Source organism: Bubalus kerabau, chromosome 22, assembly GCF_029407905.1.
Source record: "Bubalus kerabau isolate K-KA32 ecotype Philippines breed swamp buffalo chromosome 22, PCC_UOA_SB_1v2, whole genome shotgun sequence".
NCBI lineage: Eukaryota > Metazoa > Chordata > Mammalia > Artiodactyla > Bovidae > Bubalus > Bubalus kerabau.
In genome coordinates this window covers 12,693,894-12,715,959 of record NC_073645.1, presented here as the reverse complement: position 1 = coordinate 12,715,959, position 22,066 = coordinate 12,693,894, and the positions used below count along the sequence as shown (strand labels likewise).

At 38.0% G+C, this 22,066-nt stretch overlaps 1 protein-coding gene and 1 non-coding gene across 2 annotated transcripts in view; one reads left to right on the top strand and one right to left on the bottom strand.

Annotated features, from left to right (window-relative positions):
* The window catches only part of RNLS (renalase, FAD dependent amine oxidase), a 288,661-nt gene that overhangs the window by 154,781 nt on the left and 111,814 nt on the right, over positions 1-22,066 (top strand). The window lies entirely within an intron of this gene.
* Positions 14,148-14,220, bottom strand: TRNAG-UCC (transfer RNA glycine (anticodon UCC)). Its single transcript has one exon. It is a non-coding gene; the product is annotated as a tRNA-Gly (tRNA).

The following is a 22,066-nucleotide window of genomic DNA, read 5'->3' as shown; positions in this document are numbered from 1 at the left end:
AAAATCTCTAGCTTTTTGATAGCACAAGTCCGTATTTCCCAATGCTACGTGGTTTTATCATTCTTTTTAAAAATACCTCTCCTGTCATTTCATAGGACTTTTTTTTATAGAAGACAGTGGGATTCCTGGATTATTATTCTTTTTTTTTTTTTGATCTGGATTCTATCTACCGTCTCAAACCAATATTTACTCCCATTTTGCAGATAAACTATAATTAGCTTAAAGAATGTGCACAAAAATCTGAGATCCTATCTATTCTGATCAAGTCCTCTGATGCCAGAGCCTGTGTTCCCAATCAATATGAACTCTGATTTTCATTATAGGCTTTTCAGTTTATATGTGATTGCATTCAATGGTTTAGCCCACACAGTATAGCCTGTAAGGTTTTGTGACTATTGTCTCCAGTTGACTGATGAGTAGTCAGATTCGGAAATGTTGACTACCCCCAGGAACTCACAGCTAATAGTGGCATGTAGAAAATATTTCTACATGTGCAGCAGATAATACTTGGTACATAATAGGAGCTCAGGATGCAAAGAAAAACTTTATGCCCCTGTACTCCATGACCTCACAGAATAGAACCTGGCGCAAAACCCAATTTTCATAATTCTCAACCTTTTAGGCACCTTTATACTAAGCCTTACTACTTCCATTTCCTTGGTCCTGTTCAAAGTCATCTTGTTAACACACATACACACCCACACACACACACCCTTACTTTATTGGAGATTACAAATGGCAAATGGCAATGCCTGACCTTTTTTGATATGACTACATTCAATAATGCAATCCTGTTTTATGCAAGTATACATCAAAGAATTAGCCCTTAAGGTTTGCAAAAGATTTCCAATATGGTCTCAATGCTCCAAAAGTTTTGCATCTTTGTTTTAAGGCAGTTCTGCAATGTGCTTAGAAATGAAAGAGAAAGCTAGCTTTGTCAAAGAGAAAACATTGACAAATCAGAAGTTTACTGAAGAATCTAATCAACTGGGGAGTCTAGCAGACCATGCTGATTAGTGCTAGTAGACACTTCAAGTAACACAAGCTTCTCTTAAGCAGCCACACTGCTCTGGAGACTTCTAAGAGACCATCATTGTCAACTGGAGCAAAAATGATGAGCCTGTAATGAAACAGTTATAAAAACTGCATTCAGTCAGCCAGTCAGTTCAGTCGCTCAGTCATGTCTGACTCTTCATGACCCCATTGCAGAACACTGCATTACATTGTTTTGATTTGGGTATTGTCACCTACATCATTGTACTCGGGGTGGGAGAGTAAGAAAGTGGAAAGCATTAAGTATCAACAATGAGTGTCATTGCTCAAGAGAAATTCCATTGCCCTGCTGAAAAAAGAGGTTTGATCTAAGTCCTCACTAACCCCTTCATTAATTTTTGTTCTTAATGATAACTAATAATAGCAACACCATATGAATATCTGGATTCTAAAAAGGAATTTTATCTTCTTCATTACATCCCTACTGCTATACTTCTGTTTTTGCTCTAATACAAAAAAAGGAAGTAAATAATAGAAACAATGCTTTACATTTGTCGTCGTTGTTGTTTAGTCGCCAAGTCGTGTCCGACTCTTCACGACCCCATAGACTGCAGCTCTCCAGGCTTCCCTGTCCCTCACTGTCTCCCAGAGTTTGCACAAGTTCATGTCCATTGAATCGGTGATGCCACTCAACCATCTCATCCTCTGTCACCCTCTTCTCCTTCTGCCTTCAGTCTATCCCAGCATCAGGGGAAGAGTGGAGAACAACTACTAACTCCAGAAAGAATGACATGGCAGGGCCAAAGTGGAAACTTTACATTTGCTATTGTTGAATTAATCATAGTTGTTATAAAGTTTCCTCTTTCAATTCTCACCAAAACATTGTAAAATAAGTATTATTTAGATTATAGCTAAAATATGATATGTAGATATTAAAATAAGGAAATATTCTGAGAAATTAAGTAATCTATCTTGTGTAGCACAAGCAGAGATTAAGTGGTGACGAAAGGAAAACTCATACTGCAGTTGTCTGTCTCTGAATGTCCATGTTTCTGCCACACGAATTGCTTCTTTAGCATTACTTAGAAGAACAAGTCTAGACCACCAGGGTTTTCTATACTAGTTTCCATCCCTCAGATGGAGACATTCACCTTGTAAATACATGGGTCTTAGGATTCACTGACCAGCATAGGGCTCCTGGAATTTCTCAGTTCTGCCCCTAACTATGTTCAACAGAAAATTACAAAGGTATATAGAATTGAATCTAGTCTTTCTCCTATATTACTGAAATAATAATTTCATTTCTGTGACGACTATATTAACATAACTTTTAAGTTCATTTTCAATGTCAGGTATTAATATTTTGTCTGGGTAAACGCAATTTCCGATATTCAGAACTTATCAAGAAATTCAGCATGGCATCACTAAGAGCAACATACTATTTAAAAAGAAGAATTTTCAGCTTGTTCCAAAATCTCACTTTGGCTCCTCACTGGCTATGGTGAATTTGGTTTAAAAGCAGTAAAGTGTATTCTGGCATTTTGACTCCATTTTAAAGATTATGAATTGCAAGCATTCATTTTAGCTTGATCTTTTTAGCCCATTCATTTCAGTACCTCTTAAAAAAAAAAAAAAAAAGACAAAACACATAACCACAGACTTTTTAAAGGGGTTCAGATTTATATACTCCTTGGTATTTGAATGGAAAACTTTTGACTTTAAAAAGTGCATTACAGCTCCTAAAATAACCAAGAGTTATAGCCCATAATCCAACAATAGAAATGAAACAAGAACCACAAAAAAAATTCATTTAATCCAAAAGAAAAGAGAGAAAATAGGACAAAGAACAAATGGGAAAAACAAAAAACAAATAGCAAATGATAGATCTAAATCAAACCATGTCAATTATGACATTAAATGTAAATGGTTTAAACGCCTTAATTAAAAGCAGAGCTTGTTATATTGAATTTAAAAAATCAAGGCACAACTATATGCTGCCAAAAAGTAATACATTTCAAATATTATATATATATATAAAGTAAAAAGGATCAAAACTAAATGCTATGCTAACATTAATCCAAAAAAAAAAAAAAAAAAAAAAAACAAGCTGAATGGCTATATTAACATTAGATTTCAGAGCAAAAAATATTAACAGGAAAAAGAAGGTCATTTCATAACAGTAAAGGAGTCAGTTCTCAAAGACAAAAGAGTCCTAAATGCACATGTATCTAATGAGTTTCTAAATACATAGGGAGAAAACAAACTTGCTAGAGCTGCAAGGAGAAATGGTGATACCCACAGTAACTGTTAGAGATATCAATGCCCCTTTGTCAATAATGTATGGAAAAAGAAATTTAAAAATCAGTGATATAGTACCCTTGAATAATGCTTATTAATCGACTTTATCTGCTTAACTTACAGAACACTCCACTGAACAGCAGCAAAATGCATTCTTTTCACAAGCACATGGAAAATTTATTGAAATAGACCCCATCCTGAGCCATTAAAATATTTTTAGTAAATTTAAAACTATTCAAGTAATTCAAAGTATGTTCTCTGACTACTATGGTGGAATTAAATTAAAATCAATAACAGAAATATTTGTGAAAAATCTCCAAATATTTGGAAAACTACATAGCACAAATCTGAATAGTTCATGGATCAAGGGAAAAATCAAAAGGGAAATTATAAAGTATGAATGTGAAAATACAACACACAACCGAATGAGTGTGAAAATATATCAGAATGTGTGAAGTACTACTAAAACACTGTTTACAAGGAAATTTATAGCAGTTAAGTTGGTAAATAATAAAGGTCTTCAGAGGACTAAAATTAGTGACCTCAGCTTCTACTTTAAGAAGCTAGAAAACAAACAGCAAATAAAGCAATGCTAGCAGAAGAGAGGCAGAAACAACTTAGTGACTGAAGAAGCAGAAGAAAGGAAATAATAAAGATCAAAGTAGAAATAGATGAAATGGGAAACAAAGACAGTGAGAAATCAATTAAACCAAAGTTGGTTCGTTGCAAAGATGAAGAAAAATTAGTAAATCTTTAGCCAGATTGGTCATGAAAACAGGAAAGACACAAATTACCAATATCAGTGATTAGAGTGATAACATCAGTACAGATTCCACAGATATTAAAAGGATAATAAAGAGATATTATGAACAGCTATACCTATAAATGTGACAACTTAGATGAAATGGACAAATTTCTTGAAAGAAACAAACTACCAAATCTCACTCAAAAAGAAATAGAAAACCTGTATAAACCTAGATCTAACCAATACAATATTGTAAAGTAATTAGCCTCTAATTAAAATAAATAAATTAAAAAAAACAAAAACAAAAAAAAAAACCCTAGATCTACTAAAAATGTTTGAATTAATAGTTGAAAACCTTCTCACAAAGAAAACCCCAGGCCCATACAGTTTCATTGAAGAAATTCTACTAAACAATAAGAAATAAGTAGAAATCTAATGTAGTTCTTCCAAAAAACTGAAGTAGAGGAAAGAGTTTCTAACTTATTCTGAGACCAGCATTATTACCCCAGTGCCAAAACCACTCAAAGACATTACAAGAAAACGACAGACCATTATTACTATGAACAAAGAAACAAAAATTCTGAACAAAATGATAGCAAAGGGAATCAACTCTAATAAATGGATCATGACCAAATGGGCATTATCTCATGAATGCAGGGTTGGTTTAACTTGCAAAAAATCAATGCAATTCACCATGTTAATAAACTTCTGAAAAAATCTATGATCAGTTCAATAGGTGCAAAAAAAATTTTTTTAACAATGTGCTTGGAAAATTGAATATTCATTCTTAATGGAAACTCTTGGCTTATCAGCAATAGGAAGAAAACTTCCTCAATCTGATAATGGTGTCTACGAAAAACCTACAGCCAATTTTTTACTTCATAATAAAAGACCAAATGACTGTTGTCATCACTTTTATTCAGCGTTATACCCAGGGTTTAGCCAATGCAATTAGACAAGAAAAAGAAATATGAAGTATAAAGGTTGGAAAGGAAGGTAAAAACTGCCTTTATTCACAGATAACATAAACATCTAGGTAGAAAATATATAATTTACAAAAACAGAAAGCGAGTAAGAGAGTTTATTAGCAAGACTGCAGACTACAGATCCATGTGCAAAAATTAATTGTATTTATGCCAGCAGCAAGCGATCAGATTTTTTTTTTAAAAATTAATACACATACAGTAGCATTTTAAAAAAGAAAATACTTTGAGATATATCTGACAAATGATATGCAAGACCCATAAACTGAAAACTATACGTCATTTCTGACAGACATAAAGATTGAAGTAAATAAAGAGGTATCTTTTTCATTGATTGGAAAACTTGATGCTTTTCCCATATTGATGTATAGATTTAATGTCCAAATCAAATTTCCTAGGATTTGTGGTGGAAATTGACAAACTGATTCTGAAATTCATGTGTAAATGCAAAGGTAGAATTATGCAAACAACTTGGAAAAATAATGAAGTTGAAGAGCTAATATTACATGATTTCAAGACTATCATAAAACCACAGTAACCTAAGCAGCATGACACAGGCATGCAAACAGAAAGCTTGTCAACAAAACTAAGGAGAAAAAGGTCCACACATATATAGAGACAATTGACTTTTGACAAGGATTCAAAAGCACTTCGAGTGGAGAAACGATCATCTTTTCAACAAGTTGTGCTGGATCTGTTTGATGTCTATACACTAAGAAGAAAAAAATTCTGATCTGTATCTCAAAATATATAAAAGAGTAACTCAAAGTGGACTACAGAACTACATATAAAACCTAAAATTATAAAAAAAAAAAATTAAAAGAAAATATAAGGAAAATATTTGTGGCCTGAAATTGTTGCAGTTTCTCAGTTGTGCCCAACTCTTTGAGACCCCATGGACTGCAGCATTCCAGGCTTGCCTGTCCTTCATCATCTCCCAGAGCTTGCTCAAACTCATGTCCATTGAGTCAGTGATGCCATCCAACCATCTCATCCTCTGTCATCCCCTTCTCCTCCTGCCTTCAATCTTTCCAAATATCAGGGTCTTTTCTAATGAGTCAGCTCTTTACATCAGGTGGCAAAAGTATTGGCGCTTTAGCTTCAGCATCAGTCCTTCCAAAGAATATTCAGGACTGATTTCCTTTAGGATGGACAGGTTTGATCTCCTTACTATCCAAGGGACTCTCAAGAGTCTTCTCCAACACCACAGTTCAAAAGCATCAATTCTTTAGCATTCAGCCTTCCTTATGGTGCAACTCTCACATCCATACGTGACTACTGGAAAAACCATAGCTTTGACAAGATTGACCTTTGTTGGCAAAGTAATGTCTCTGCTTTTTAATACACTGTCTAGGTTTGTCATAGTTTTTCTTCCTAGAAGAAAGTATCTTTTAATTTCGTAGCTACAGTCACCATCTGCAGTGATTTTGGAGCCCAAGAAAATAAAGTCTGTCACTGTTTCCGTTGTTTTCCCATCTATTTGCTATGAAGTGATGGGAGTGGATAACATGATCTTCGTTATCTGAATGTTGAGTTTTAAGCCAGCTTTTTTCAGTTCAGTTCAGTTCAGTTGCTCAGTCGTGTCTGACTCTTTGCGACCCCATGAATCGCAGCACGCCAGGCCTCCCTGTCCATCACCAACTCCCGAAGTTCACTCAGACTCACGTCCATCGAGTCAGTGATGCCATCCAGCCATCTCATCCTCTGTCGTCCCCTTCTCCTCCTGCCCCCAATCCCTCCCAGCATCATTCTTTTCCAGTGAGTCAACTCTTCACATGAGGTGGCCAAAGTACTGGAGTTTCAGCTTCAGCATCATTCCTTCCAAAGAAATCCCAGGGCACATCTCCTTCAGAATGGACTGGTTGGATCTCCTTGCAGTCCAAGGGACTCTCAAGAGTCTTCTCCAACACCACAGTTCAAAAGCATCAATTCTTTGGTGCTCAGCCTTCTTCACAGTCCAACTCTCACATCCATACATGACCACAGGAAAAACCACAGCCTTGACTAGACGAACCTTTGTTGGCAAAGTAATGTCTCTGCTTTTGAATATGCCATCTAGGTTGGTCATAACTTTCCTTCCAAGGAGTAAGCGTCTTTTGATTTCTTGGCTGCAGTCACCATCTGCAGTGATTTTGGAGCCCAGAAAAATAAAGTCTGACACTGTTTCCACTGTTTCCCCATCTATTTCCCATGAAGTGATGGGACCGGATGCCATGATCTTCGTTTTCTGAATGTTGAGCTTTAAGCCAACTTTTTCACTCTCCACTTTCACTTTCATCAAGAGGCTCTTTAGTTCTTCTTCACTTTCTGCCATAAGGGTGGTGTCATCTGCATATCTGAGGTTATTGATATTTCTCCTGGCAATCTTGATTCCAGCTTGTGTTTCTTCCAGTCCAGTGTTTCTCATGATGTACTCTGCATATAAGTTAAATAAGCAGGGTGACAAGATACAGCCTTGATGTATTCCTTTTCCTGTTTGGACCCAGTCTGTTGTTCCATGTCCAGTTCTAACTGTTGCTTCCTGACCTGCATACAAATTTATCAAGAGGCAGATCAGGTGGTCTTGTATTCCCATCTCTTTCAGAATTTTCCACAGTTTATTGTGATCCACACAGTCAAAGGCTTTACTTTCATCAAGAGGCTCTTTAGTTCCTCTTCACTTTCTGCCATGAGGAAGGCATCATCTGCATATCTGAGATTATTGATATTTCTCCCAGCAATGTTGATTCCAGTTTGTGCTTCATCCAGCCCACCATTTCATGTGATGTACTCTGCATATAAGTTAAATAAGCAGGGTAACAATATACAGCCTTGATGTACTCCTTTCCCAGCATGGAACCAGTCCATTGTTCCTTGTCTAGTTCTACCTGTTGCTTCTTGACCTGCCTACAGGTTTCTCAGGAGGCAGGTAAGATAGTCTGGTATAAGAATTTTCCACAATTTGTTGTGATCCACACAGTCAAAGGCTTTGGCATAGTCATTGAAGCAGAAGTAGATGTTTTTCTGGAATTCTCTTGCTTTTTCTGTGATCCAGTGGATGTTGGCCATTTGATCTCTGGTTCCTCTGCCTTTCTAAATCCAGCTTGAACATCTGGAATTTTTGATTCACATACTGTGGAAGCCTGGCTTGGAGAATTTGAGCATTACTTTGCTAGCATGTGAAATGAGTGCAATTATATAGTAGTTTGAACATTCTTTGGCATTGCCCTTCTTTGAGATTGGAATGAAAACTGACCTTTTCCTGTCCTATGGCCACTGCTGAGTTTTCCAAATTTGCTAGCATATTGAGTGCAGCACTTTCACAGCATCATTTTTTAGGATTTGAAATAGCTCAGCCAGAAATCCATCACTTCCACTAGCTTTGTTGATAGTGATGCTTCCTAAGGCCCTCTTGACTTCGCATTCCAAGATGTCTGCCTCTAGGTGAGTGATCACACCATCGTGGTTATCTGGGTCATTAAGGTCTTTTTTGTATAGTTCTTCTGTGTATTCTTGCCACCTCTTCTTAATATCTTCTGCATCTGTTAGGTCTATACCATTTCTGTCCTGTATTGTGCCCATCTTTGCATGAACTGTTCTTTGCCTGAAATTGCACCAAGATTTCTTAGATATGGGCTTCGCTGGTGGTTCAGACAGTAAAGAATCTGCCTGCAATGTAGGAGACCCAGGTTCAATCCTTGGTCAGAAAGTTCCCTGAAGAAGGGAATAATCACTCCATTATTCTTGCCTGGAGAATCCCATGGACAGAGGATTCTGGCCGACTACAGTCCATGGGTTCACAGAGAGTCAGACATGACTGAGCGACTAACGCAATTACTTAAATATAAGCATAATCCATAAAAGAACGAATTAGTGAATAGGACTTGAGCTCAGCAAATGACCCTAACCACCCTTGTCCTTCCTAGTCCTTATAAGACAGATCAACTTGAACTCAAGATTCATTCAATATTCTTGTTTAGGAAACTGAAATTTGACTTATATTGGCTGAATCCTTTTTCTTTGAAATACAGCAGGCACGCCTAATTTTGTATAGCATTGTTAAAGTTACAGATGGATTTTCTATATATTATCTAATTATATAGCAAGTTTTATAAAGAGGATACTCTTATTATGCACCTCTTACACATGACTAAACTGAGACTCAAAGATTCAATTACTTACCCAAGGTTCCATTGCTAGAAAGTGGCAGGGCCAGACTCTAACAAGTTCCTTGATCTTGGAATCTGGTGGTTGTTCAAAATCTGTCTCATTTCACCTCTCTATACAGAATGGGAAGTTGGTCTATGATTTTTAAAAAAGAGCCAGTTCTTGCTAAAAGAGAAGATTAATGACGACATCAGCTCTCTCAAGACACCAGGATATTACTTAGTGAACTAGATATCTATCCTTTATTTTATTTCAAGCCTATCATGGCTGCCATCCATATTTGTAAGTGTGGCTAATGAGAAAAGATGCATGACCAACTGCCCTTTCTATCTTGTATAGAAATAAATTTACCTTAGCCTTTAATGACACTTTGCCACTCTATATTCATGTTGCCATAAATTAGCGTAATTCCCAAAGTGACTACCAAATGCCCATGGTGTAACCTCTTCACCCAGTAGGATCTGACCCAGTAATCCTCTGATGTTGTCTAAATAGATAACTCACTTCAGGGAGCCTCCCTTTGAATTCAGTGCTCTTGGCATTTGCCCCAGTTCTGTAATAGCCACATACCCCAGGGGTAAATTAATGGATCTCTGGCAATCTGGCTGTCCCCTTTATTTCTTTTTCACATTTGTTTACACATCTGTGACTGTCCTCTGAGAATGGTACAAAGTATAAAGGATAATATCCACCCACTATCCTCTCTAAGGGTCAAAACCACATGAGCGGTCTTATCAGTCTCATTCAGATTATTCTTCAACTGTGCTTCTAGACATGGTTAAGCCATTTGAAAGCCAAAGTAGAGTGTTATTAACAGAGTCAAATTTAAATCAGTATACTTATTGCAAAAGACAATATTTGAGAAATGTACATAAATAGAAAGTGAGCCTTTCATATTATATGTGTGTGTGTGTGTGTGTGTGTGTGTGTGTGTGTATGAGGGCACACGTGTGCGCACCCAGTCATGTCTGACTCTTTGCAACCTTTTGGAAGTGGGAACACATTTTATAAAGCTATCCAAAGAAATGCAAAACCATATTTTCTTATTAGTAATAGTCCTAGTCCTTTCCCTTGAAAATCAAATTTAGTATCATATTTGTATGGCATCTGGGGAAACAAGTGGAGCAAGAGGTTGGAAAATTATGATTGGAAGTAAAATACTTGACTTCAAGTGTCCCATATACATGTTTTGTCCAGCTCACACAATGGTTTTTATTCTTTTTCATTTGCATTATTTCTGCCTATAAACCTCTCTTCTGGAGAAGGCAATGGCACCCCACTCCAGTACTCTTGCCTGGAAAATCCCATGAATGGAGGAGCCTGGTAGGCTGCAGTCCATGGGGTCGCTAAGAGTTGGACACGACTGAGGTAGTTCACTTTCACTTTTCTCTTTCGTGCATTGGAGAAGGAAATGGCAACCCACTCCAGTGCTCTTGCCTGGAGAATCCCAGGGATGGGGGAGTCGGGTGGGCTGCTGTTTATGGGGTCGCACAAAGTCGGACACGACTGAAGCGACTTAGCAGCAGTAGCAGCAGCAAACCTCTCTTCTTTTCCTATTGTTGAGGGTGTTTTTAATCTTTATAACAATTCTTGCAGAAGCAAAGAGTTGGTTTCTTTTCTCTTCTAGTACAGGCCAACATAGTTAAAGAGAGAAAGAGAGAGAAAGCTAGGTGTGTCTACCTTGCCTCTGCCACTTGTTAATTGTTTGATTTACTTAACCACACTGAAGTTCAAGTGTTTCATATATAAAATGAGATCACAATATACAGGTCATTGTTAGAACCAAATGAGTTACTGTAAAATATGTAAAATAACAGACATATAGAAGACATCTAATAAGCATCATTTTTAACTGTCCCCTTAATAAATTTAAGAATATGAATAATTTCTCTCTGTTCTATACCTTTGTTGATGTACATATCTTTATTTGGATCAAACAGTAAATAAATTCTTATTTGGCCATCAGAAATTTAATAGAAATAGTGTAACCTCCAAATCCTGTACTTCTGATGATTATGGTTCTCTACTTTGGAACTTGAAGTAAGATGTGATTCTTAGTTCAGTTTCTGTACCTTTTAACTTAAGATGTGTCATATAGATAAAATTTCTTATTTTAAGAGAAAGAATAGTTCATAGATAAATATTTAAATATTGGTTATTGGAAAGAGATCCACAATTTTCCACACTTTTGGTAGAGACAGGAATGGATTGTCCCTAATGGTTCCCAGATAGTTTTTCTGGTTCCAAAATGCCATGAAGAGCCAGCTGCCTTGTCAAAGAAATACAGCCTTATCCTGACAGTGCCATTTCCTAACTCCACTCCAGCCTAGCAGAACTTTTGGATCCTAATATATTAATGAAAGAAAGGCAAACCCAGCAAATCAACAAGACCAATAACCTGGACATTTAATGTGTAATGTGATGGTAAAGATTTGTCAGATCAGATCAGATCAGTCGCTCAGTCGTGTCCGACTCTTTGTGACGTCAGACACATCTAAATTCCAGCCCTTGCCAACTGTGTATGTTGTGATAAAGACCAAACAAACTTCTTTCTTTGTAATAGGAGTCTCTTCAATTTTTGTTGTTGGTGGTAGTGTAAAATGGGAATAATAACGGTACCTGTGTGGAGTACGGGGTACATACAGATAGATGTTCAGTCAGTATTCAATACCATTATCATTTATCTAAAAGAAACCATTCCCTCTTCACACTTAATTCTACCAGTCTTCTGCCAGCTTCCCTGGTGGCTCAGAAAGTAAAGATTCTGCCTGTAATGCAGGAGACCTGGGTTCAATCCCTGAGTCGGGAAGATCCTCTGGAGAAGGAAATAGCAATCCACTCCAGTGTTCTTACCTGGAAAGTCCCGTGGATGGAGAAGCCTAGGGGGCTATAGTCCATGGGGTCCCAAAGAGCTGGACACAGCTGAGTGACTAACACTTTCAGAGTCTTATAAAATGGAAAAATACAAAAGCAGAACAAAAATGTGGATTCTCATATCAGTTCGTTCCACCCATTCTAAGTTTCCTTAAATGTAAACAGTCTTTATTTGACATCTTTCTGAAGACCCCCCTTCCCCTGCACCACCATTACCCAGGGGGACCCTCCCACATGTAAGAAAGTTGCATGGCTACTGCTTAAGAACACAGATGAGTCTGAACCCTAGCTCATTCTCTTACTGACTTTGTGTTTGGGGCACAAATACCTGTCTGAGATATTGTGATAATTGAGTTAATATATGTGAAACACCTAGAAGAGTGCCAGAAAAGTACTGTAATGTGTATTCTATAAGCTGTAGCTATGATTAGAAATAACAGAATGTATTCATTTTTTTCTCTTCTGAAAGCACCTGTTTATTTTGGGATCCTGACCTTCTATTGTGATGATTTTTTCCCCCGATCTCCTTTTTTTCTTTTTTCCCAATACTAAAAGAAGAAGGGCAAAGTATTACCTGTTTACAGCATACCAGTCTCATGTGTTGTCAATACAGTTGTCCTGTGTTGCAGTATTGAAAGGACTCGTTATTATACATGAGTCCCTCCCTGGACTTCTTCATTATTCTCATGAGGGTTCATTAAAGCAGGGCTTTTGTAAAAGACCAAAGGTACTCCAATTTTGACATGGCTATGACTTTCAACCTAGATTATAATTCACAAGCATTTCTCTGTATTCCCCATTAAACTGTCACCTTCTTGAGGTCAAAGGACCATATCCTAACTTTATTGTGTCTACAGCACCTAATGCATACACAGGAATGCTCCGTAAACTGCTGCATCACTGAATGAGTGAATGGAGTCACATTTGAAGTATAGTACGCTAGCCCTCTGTTCAGCAACAGAGTAAACTTCCAAGTAAGTTTTGAGATAATCCTGAAATTTTTAAATTTGGGGGGCAACTCTCGTGCATTCTATTTGGGGACTTTCTACCTCTCTAGCATCACCATTCCTGCCATAGTTCATTGTCTATGCCCCTAACATAATTCATCTTTTCCTGTCTCAGTACCTTTACTCTCACTGCCCTTTCTTTTTGGAATGCCTTTGTCTCCTTGTCTACCTATCTGAATCTCAACTCACATCTCATGTAAACATTTCCTTCTGTATTCTATGTGTGTGTCATTTCACCTTCTCCTGACCTACAATTGCAGCTGTTGTCTAAACCAATAGCTGTCACTTAGTATGTACTGTTGAGTGTTTTTAGTTATAATTTTTCAAGAAAAATACTTAACCAGATTTTAAATCCCTTGAAAGCAGTGACCTTACACTTTTATGCCTAGCATTGCACCTCCCACATGGTACAATAACAATAATAATTGTTACTAGGGTGACTTGGTCTATACCATCTTAAACAAATAGCAATGAAAAATAAAACTAAACACGACACAATGAAAACATAGTTTATGGGTGAATAGGGAGATTCTATGTGCTGAGACACATCAGGACAAAGATCTAAGTTGCAGGTAGGGTTTCAGCTTCATTCATTCCTTTTGATTCTATGCTTTATTTTTATTTTTGTTTGATTCATGCTTTGGGGCAAGGGTGGTGGGATAACAGCATTTAACTTGAAGTCTAGTTGCATGTGCTAACAAATAAAAACTCTACTGCAGAATTGTTTATTTTACAATGAAACATTTCAAAACAAAACATGAGACAACTAATGCCTCTCTGCCATCTGTTCTGAAGAAGTGTGGGGAAGGCGTAGACGGGGGTGAAGTGTTACGTGCACAGTTCCCGCCTCCTCTTCATACCTTTCAGGAACATGGTGCCAATGACTGTGGCACAGATATTACCCAGATTGACCGTGTGTGGCGATGTATTTGAGCATCCTGATCATCACAATATACGAAGCTACCAAATCCAAAGCAGTGTGAAGTATCGTAAATGAGCAGGATGCTGGACGGTCATAAAAGTTCTTGTTCATATTTTATTATTTTTAAGTATTTATTTATTAGGCTGTGCTGGGTTTTCATTGCAGCATGTGGGATCTAGTTCCTTGACCAGGGATCAAACCTGGGTCCCCTGCATTGGAAATGCAGAGTCTTAACCCCTGGACCACCAGGGAAGTCCAATTGTTTATATTTTAAATCCTGATAAGTGAGTCTCAAATGAAGATGAAGGGAAAAACATTACCAACCATTGCTGCAAATCTCAGAGCAGCCACAATGATAGCTGATCTCATGACAAGGACCAAGGTTGTCTTTGACACTAAGCACTTCTTCTGCCCCAGTGGCCAAGAGCATCTGGAGCCATGCATTTTCCTTATTCTGCATTTATGCATTAAATTTGTTTATATCTATTCATTGTCTGAATGTTACCACCTGGGTAATGTGTCAGCATTGTATGGAACTAGATCAGCAGCTCCCTTCATTCATCACCTTATTAACATTTGCCTTTGATTATATATCCTCCGAGGAAAGAATAATGTCCCATTTGTTTTAGGATCTGACAGAACACTTTATGACTGGTGTGGGCTGCCCCAAATCATCAGCTAGGCATAAAGCCATCTCCTCCAATGAGCCTCTACCTCAGTTCAATTTGGCACACTGCCTTTCTTATGGCCTGCATTTGATAGACTCACTGCTCATGCGTTTCCATGAAACTAATTTAACGCTACCTAGACCTTTCTTCTTTTCACTAGTATCAAGCTCTCTTTCTTCCTATTCCTGGATTATTGCCTTTATTCCTGTGATAAACTTCTAGGTTTTTTTTTTTCTTCTTCTCACTGTTGTCAGTCTTCCAGGAGCATCAGAGAAAATTGACATTTTGCCCAACCTGGAGACTTCTATCTCCATTGTCCATCCATTCATTCAGCTCTCCATCAACTTACTATAGATTGCTTTGCTGTGTGTCAAGCACAATTACATGTATTGGGTGAATGAGACTAAGTTCTTGCACTCACAGACCTTCAATTCCAGTGGAGGGGATCAGAAAGTGAACAAACAAATAGACAAACACATATGTGCCAGGTGGCAAGTTACGGCATGAAATAAAAGAGGGTAAAGGAGAAGATGGGTGGGCAAAGCAGGAGGTGGGGTGTTAAGGCAAGACCCTGCATGACAGATGAGAAAACAGACATGCTCTTGATCCTGCATTGTCCTATAATGGATAACTGAGAGTATTTCCAGGGGAAGGCTCCATACCTGCTGTGTGCAGCACTGTAATCCCAGCAGGAGTTCACAATACGGGAACCCAAGGACTTGAGGAGAATGTGCAAATACCAATGCACTGCCCAATTGACTGAAAACAGACTAAGCAACAAATAAGGTTTAACAGATAAATACCAAGATTGCCAGTACGGTCAATTCATTCCTTTCACTCAATCAGTAGGCTTTGTCACCATTTACATAGCAGTCTCAGTTTGACATTGTTATATCCGACTTAAATCTATTATAATTAAAAGCCATGCTAATTTCAGGAGACTCTTAAATCCATAGTCTCAGCATCACACGCCTTGTTCAATAAAGCAACTCTCTCAATCAATGTTCCTTCAGATGTGGTAAATACTAAGTAATTAACCTTAACAAAGTCAGTCTTTGTCCATTTCCAAGAAATTAGTTTCTAAAGAAGTGTTAAGAGCACTGCTTGCACCACATGTCTATTAATAATATTTCTGGGTCCAAATAATTAGAGCATGTCCTCATGACATAAGAGATCTGGAAAACGCTGACAGGTTGCTTGTCAGCTTATGTGTAGTGTTAATGTGAGCTCAAGGCAAGTCTAATCATGCCACCTTCTTACAACTCAGGGTCATCAGAAAAAAAAAAAAAAAAGAAATTAGATTTATATAAAATGGTCTAGAAGTATGAAAAGAATAAAATGTCTTACTTTAGAATCGATATTCAGTCATTCTGGATTTATCACCAGAAGGTTCTTGGCATTTTGAAAAGTATTCCCTTTATAAAAATCTATCCAATTGGGAAACCAGCCATGACAGAAGAAAACAGAACTGATTCCTTTATTTGCCTTTTTTATCTTATTTTTTGTTGGATTTCTATCAAGTGTTTCACTTCAGGAAAGATAAATTATGAAATATGAACACTTTCAAATCAAACAGCTGTATGTCCCGACATTTAGTCACTGTTAGTAAACAGAACACCCTGATGAAGCTTAAATTAGTTAATCCTCAGAATTTCCGGATATCTGGAAGAAAGTATAGGGAAACAGCACACTTGCACAGCAGATGTTCCATTAAAGGAAATCCAGGCCATCAGAAAACTGCATTTCTAAATCCTTGAAAGAAATACTGAAAAGGCCATATATATTTTGTGATTTGCTATGTGCCATAGATTGGTTTTGAAATGGTAACTGTCTCAAGTAAAATTATGTACCTCTTGGAAACTACTTTTTTCTCCTAGGCTTCTAATTCATATGCCTCATCCTTCAACATAAGACAGTTTTAAAATCATGAGTGCATTGAATAAGGCAGTGTTAGCAGGAAGCAAGATTAGATACAGGGAATATGTACGTGCATGCTAAGTCGCTTCAGTCGCGTTCGACTCTTTGCAATACTATGAACTGTAGCCCACCAGGCTCCTCTGTCCATGGGATCCTCCAGGCAAGAATACTGGAGTGGGTTGCCTTGCTCTCCTCCAGGGGATCTTCTCAACCTAGGGATCAAACATACACCTCTTATGTCAGCTACATCTATACACATATCTCCTCCTCTTCAGCCTCAATCCTGCTACCCCATTCTACCCCTCTAGGTCATTACAGAGCACCAAGCTGAGCTCCCTGTGCTGTACAGCAGCTTGTCACTAGCTATCTCTTTCACACATGGTCATATATAAATGTCAGTGCTACTCTCCCAATTCATTCCACCCTCACCTTCGGCCCCTGTGTCCACATGTCCGACACCCTCTATGTCAGTCTCTATTCCTGCCCTGCCAATAGCTTCATCAGTACCATTTTCCTAGATTTCATATATATGTGTTCATATACACTATTTGTTTTTCAGAGATATTGGTTAGTCTCATGTGTAATGGGAGCAAAGGAGTATACATACAGTATCAGATACAATATGGATTAGAATGGAGAGCGATTGGAAACAGAGGTTCTAATTAGGAGACTACTTCACAACTCCAAATGTATGTGGACAGCACAGTCTCAGGAGGTGGCAGTAAATATGGACAACTTTTTGAAGATGTAGGGACTGTCTGGAGAGTGAATGAAAAGCAAGACTGTATTACAATGACTTATTGTTAACACTTATGTAACCAGAAGTTGTTTGGATCTTTAATTGCTGTTTGCTAGCTTGATTAAAGGCTTTCTTTTTCTTCCAGGAGTAAATAAGAGTAGCTTCTTTTAGTTCTAAGTGAGTAGGCCTTTTCACAGAAAGGACAGAATGTACAAAATCACAAGATTTGGATAAAATATCATCAGCAATATTAATAATGCTTCCTGTCCATTTGAAACCCAGAAAAGGGAGTATCCTTAGAGGAAAAATGTTCAGTTATCTCTCCAGGCTAATAATATTGTCTCTGTATCTGTAAGTGCCTACTGTATAGGGCCTCCACCAGGGTCTTAGTAGACATTATCTCATTTAATTCTCCCCAAAATCCAGTGAGATAGGTTTAAATCACCGTTTTACAACTCATAAAATAGTGACCAAATGAAGATAAAATCACATCTCTAACTAGGACCAAGCCAGGACTTGCCCAGAGTAAATCTGATGCTCCTTCTGTTACATGGCATGTGTGCAACTAAAAAGCCTCTTGATGAAAGTGAAAGTGGAGAGTGAAAAAGTTGGCTTAAAGCTCAACATTCAGAAAACGAAGATCATGGCATCCGGTCCCATTACTTAATGGGAAATAGATGGGGAAACAGTGGAAACAGTGTCAGACTTTATTTTTGGGGGCTCTAAAATCCCTGCAGATGGTGACTGCAGCCATGAAATTAAAAGACGCTTACTCCTTGGAAGGAAAATTATGAGCAACCTAGATAGCATATTCAAAAGCAGAGACATTACTTTGCCAACAAAGGTCCGTCTAGTCAAGGCTATGGTTTTTCCAGTGGTCATGTATGGATGTGAGAGTTGGACTGTGAAGAAGGCTGAGCACCAAAGAATTGATGCTTTTGAACTGTGGTGTTGGAGAAGACTCTTGAGAGTCCCTTGGACTGCAAGGAGATCCAACCAGTCCATTCTGAAGATCAGCCCTGGGATTTCTTTGGAAGGAATGATGCTAAAGCTGAAACTCCAGTACTTTGGCCACCTGATGCAAAGAGTTGACTCATTGGAAAAGACTCTGATGCTGGGAGGGATTGGGGGCAGGAGGAGAAGGGGACGACAGAGGATGAGATGGCTGGATGGCATCACTGACTCGATGGATGTGAGTCTGAGTGAACTCCGGGAGTTGGTGATGGACAGGGAGGCCTGGCGTGCTGCGATTCATGGGGTCACAAAGAGTCAGACACGACTGAGCAACTGAACTGAACTGAACTGTGCAACTGAACAGAATCTCAAGGAAGGGTAAAGCTACTTTTTAAATTTAGAAAATGGGGAAATTTAATTTTTTTTCAAAAGGCATCTGAACATTTTAATAGGCTTTTCTCCCCCTTCTGACTGCTGCTACATGTTTAAAAAGGCAAAAGAATAAGAAAGAACAGGAATTAAAGCTGGAAAATAAAGCTAGTGACTTGACCCCAGTCTTATTTTCCTCTGTTTGTCTTACCTCTTGCCCACCATGAAGAGGTCAGAGAGAGTTCTGGACATACAGTGGAGTCCTCAGATCTTGAGAGTGAGCGACCCCACCACAGAGCAGTTGCGTGTATCCTCAGGCAATAGCCATATGACTCATCTCTTAAGCAGAATTCTTGTATTATGTTCCCTATTGGCCATTGTCAGTTCTGGGCTTAGAGCTTTTAGAAGCAGCAGCTTGCTCTGGAGGAAGAGCAAGGAGACCTCCTTGAAATTCCATTTACATACCAAAGGCATTGTGTTTACTTAGATGGCTGGTCTGTGGCTGAGAGTGGGCGGCTCAAGTCCTACTCAGAGCCACATTCGCCCTGCAACAGACTTTGGCAAACAGTCTAAGGAACTATCAGGCTTGCACGGGGTCCTGAGGAATCTGGACCTCCCTGGCCCTGACAGTGTTCCTCGAGGTCAGCCAATGGGGTATCTGAGCAACTCTGCTTAAGCTGGGACTCAATCATCCATGATAAGCAAGAGAGCAGGACAGAGTAAGCCCACCAGCTTCTTAAAGTAAAAAATAATAATAATAATAATAATAGATGGGCAAAACACACACACACACACACAAAGAAAATTGCTTTTAAGAGAATGTCCATAGTGTGCTTAAGAATACAGACCTTTCCATAAAGCTCCTTCTCTGGATCTCATAGATTATCTGCCTCAGTGTTTCACTCCTAAAGTTCTCTAGTACATTTGACTCCTTAGCCCAGAAACATAAATACAGTATGTAGTTTATGTTTTGGTATATACACATATACCTGAGAGTGGTCAGTAAGAACTATTAGATGGAGATATTTAACCAACTTTATATCTTGGTTAATCGAACTGCTTGATCAAGTCCGTGAAAATCCTGCTAATGGAAACAGAATACGGAGAGTGTAATGTTTGATTCTCGGGTTTCCCTGGTGGCTCAGTGGTAAAGAGTCTACCTTCATTGCAGGAGATGCAGGAGACCCAGGTTCGATCCCTGGATCAGGAAGATCCCCTTGAAGAGGGCATGGAAACCCACTCCAGTATTCTTGCCTAGAGAACACATGGATGGAGAAGCCTGGTGGACTAGAGTCCATAGGGTCGCAAAGGTCAGACATGACTGAAGTAACATAGCATGCATGCATGTTTGATTCTTACCTTGAATGACAGTCTTTTGAGTCCTTCATTCAGGAGATTCAAGTTAGATTTTATAAACCTTTGATGAAACAAACACCATCATTTTAGATGGCCTAAGTTGAGGATACACTGCTAGTTTCAGTAATGGCTTAATGAAATAAGTGTGTGCAGACATGGCACAGTATGATAGACTAACTGGGCATGCTTTCTAAATCCCCCCAAAACTATTATCTAACTTCTGAGGGGGGAGGGAGTCTGCCCTATGTAGCATGCAGAACTTCCCCAACCAGGGGTCAAACCCATGTCCCCTGCAGTTGAAGCATAGAGTCTTAACCATTAGACCACTGGGGAAGTCTTAATGTACCCTAATTTTTGTGTTGTATTATAGTGAGCAGAGATCAGTGTTAGAGCTGGATTCAGTTCTCAAACGTGCCACACACCAATTGAGTGACCAGGCAAAAGTCATTTTACCGCTGAATCTTTATTTCCTCAACTGTAAAACAGGATTAATTATGCAAACCTACTAGGGCTGTTGCCAGAAGAAAATGAGGTAACTTGTGAAAGCATCTAGCATATATGAGAAATTCTGATGCATAAAAGAAATTCTGATGAAACATTAGCTTCATCAAGACAAAAAGATGGCTACCTACCTCTGTATCTCTAGCAAGGAATTTTTTAAAAGTTCATTGTTTCCATTCTGAATTTACTGGTTGATTGCTGACCCTTGGCTTCATTTTATATGGATATTTTTGTGTTTTTTTTTAAATCCATGGATGTCCATGTCAGATCACTGACTCCAAAGAGGAAAGTGTGAGTAATTATACAACACGTGAATATAAAGTGAGTCAGAGATGTCAATACTGTCACATAAAACTGTATTCATTATCTTCATCTTATAAAGAATTCATTTACAATACATAAAATTATGTGCGTAACAGAAAAAACAAAATCAGAAAGATTCCAGGGAAAATAACCTACTGAGGTCCTAAGCTTGAAATTTCATAAAATGAAAATGAAGAACATTTCTAATGCCCTTTCTTTTTTCCTATTCTCCAGGGTAGATATTGAAGTTATGGCTGAAGTCCTCAGCATTGTCATAATAATGTAGACATTTAAAGGACTACAACTCATATTTTAGGAGCTGCCCTTTAAGTCACCTCAAGAAACAAGAGAATCATTTTATTCAGTACTGTTGGCACTTTGACCTTTTGGGGAAACATGCTGTATTATGTTTCACGCTGTTACACTATTTGTTAATTTGCCTGTCATATTAACATAATAGACTATTTACAGCTGTTCTAATGTAAAGTTTTACTAATAATAATTCACCATAAATGTGGACTCTAGTCATTTCAAAAAGAACTACCTCATTAATCAAAGGCTTTAAAATCTAAATTCCAACTTAAATATGGTATTTTACACCAAGATTTTCTGCTTATAGAAACCATAGAAGAAGAAACACTTATTTAAAAGGTGTGGGAAATATCTTCTCAAATCACATGTTCAAATCCAAGGTTTAGACTATTAAACATTACTGCATTCTTCAGACCCTGCTGTTTTAAAGTCTTTGGAAATTTTAAAACACATACAATCTTGATTCAAAAAGTACAACTTCCCCCAGAAGAATTGAGTAGAAAATAAAAATAACCTAGCCAAGCTCCTACTCCCCTCTCTAAACATATCAAGAAGCCTAGGAAGGCCAGATTCTCATCCTATATAATTCTGTGAGAATTCCCACAGGGAAATCTGTGAAAGAATTCAGAAACCTCCCTTGCGGAAATTCTCATAGAGCTATATGGGGTGAGAATATGGTTTATAAACAATAAACATAAAATTCTTTAAGTTGTGATCTTTGCCCTCAATTAAGCCCCAGATGTTAACTGGGATAAAATATTCTTGGGGCTCCAATACACTGTTTCCTGGGTTCCTAAGTATTCAGTCGGTCATTCAGCAACTATATTGCCAAACGGAGACATAAGGATATTTGTTAAATGAGCCCATTTTTTTTTAATCCAGTTTTCAATAAGATAGAAGCCAGGACACATAGGACAAATCACAATTTAGGCAGAAGAGGAATATTGTTATATTTTGCATATGTAGGTTTCTTTACATT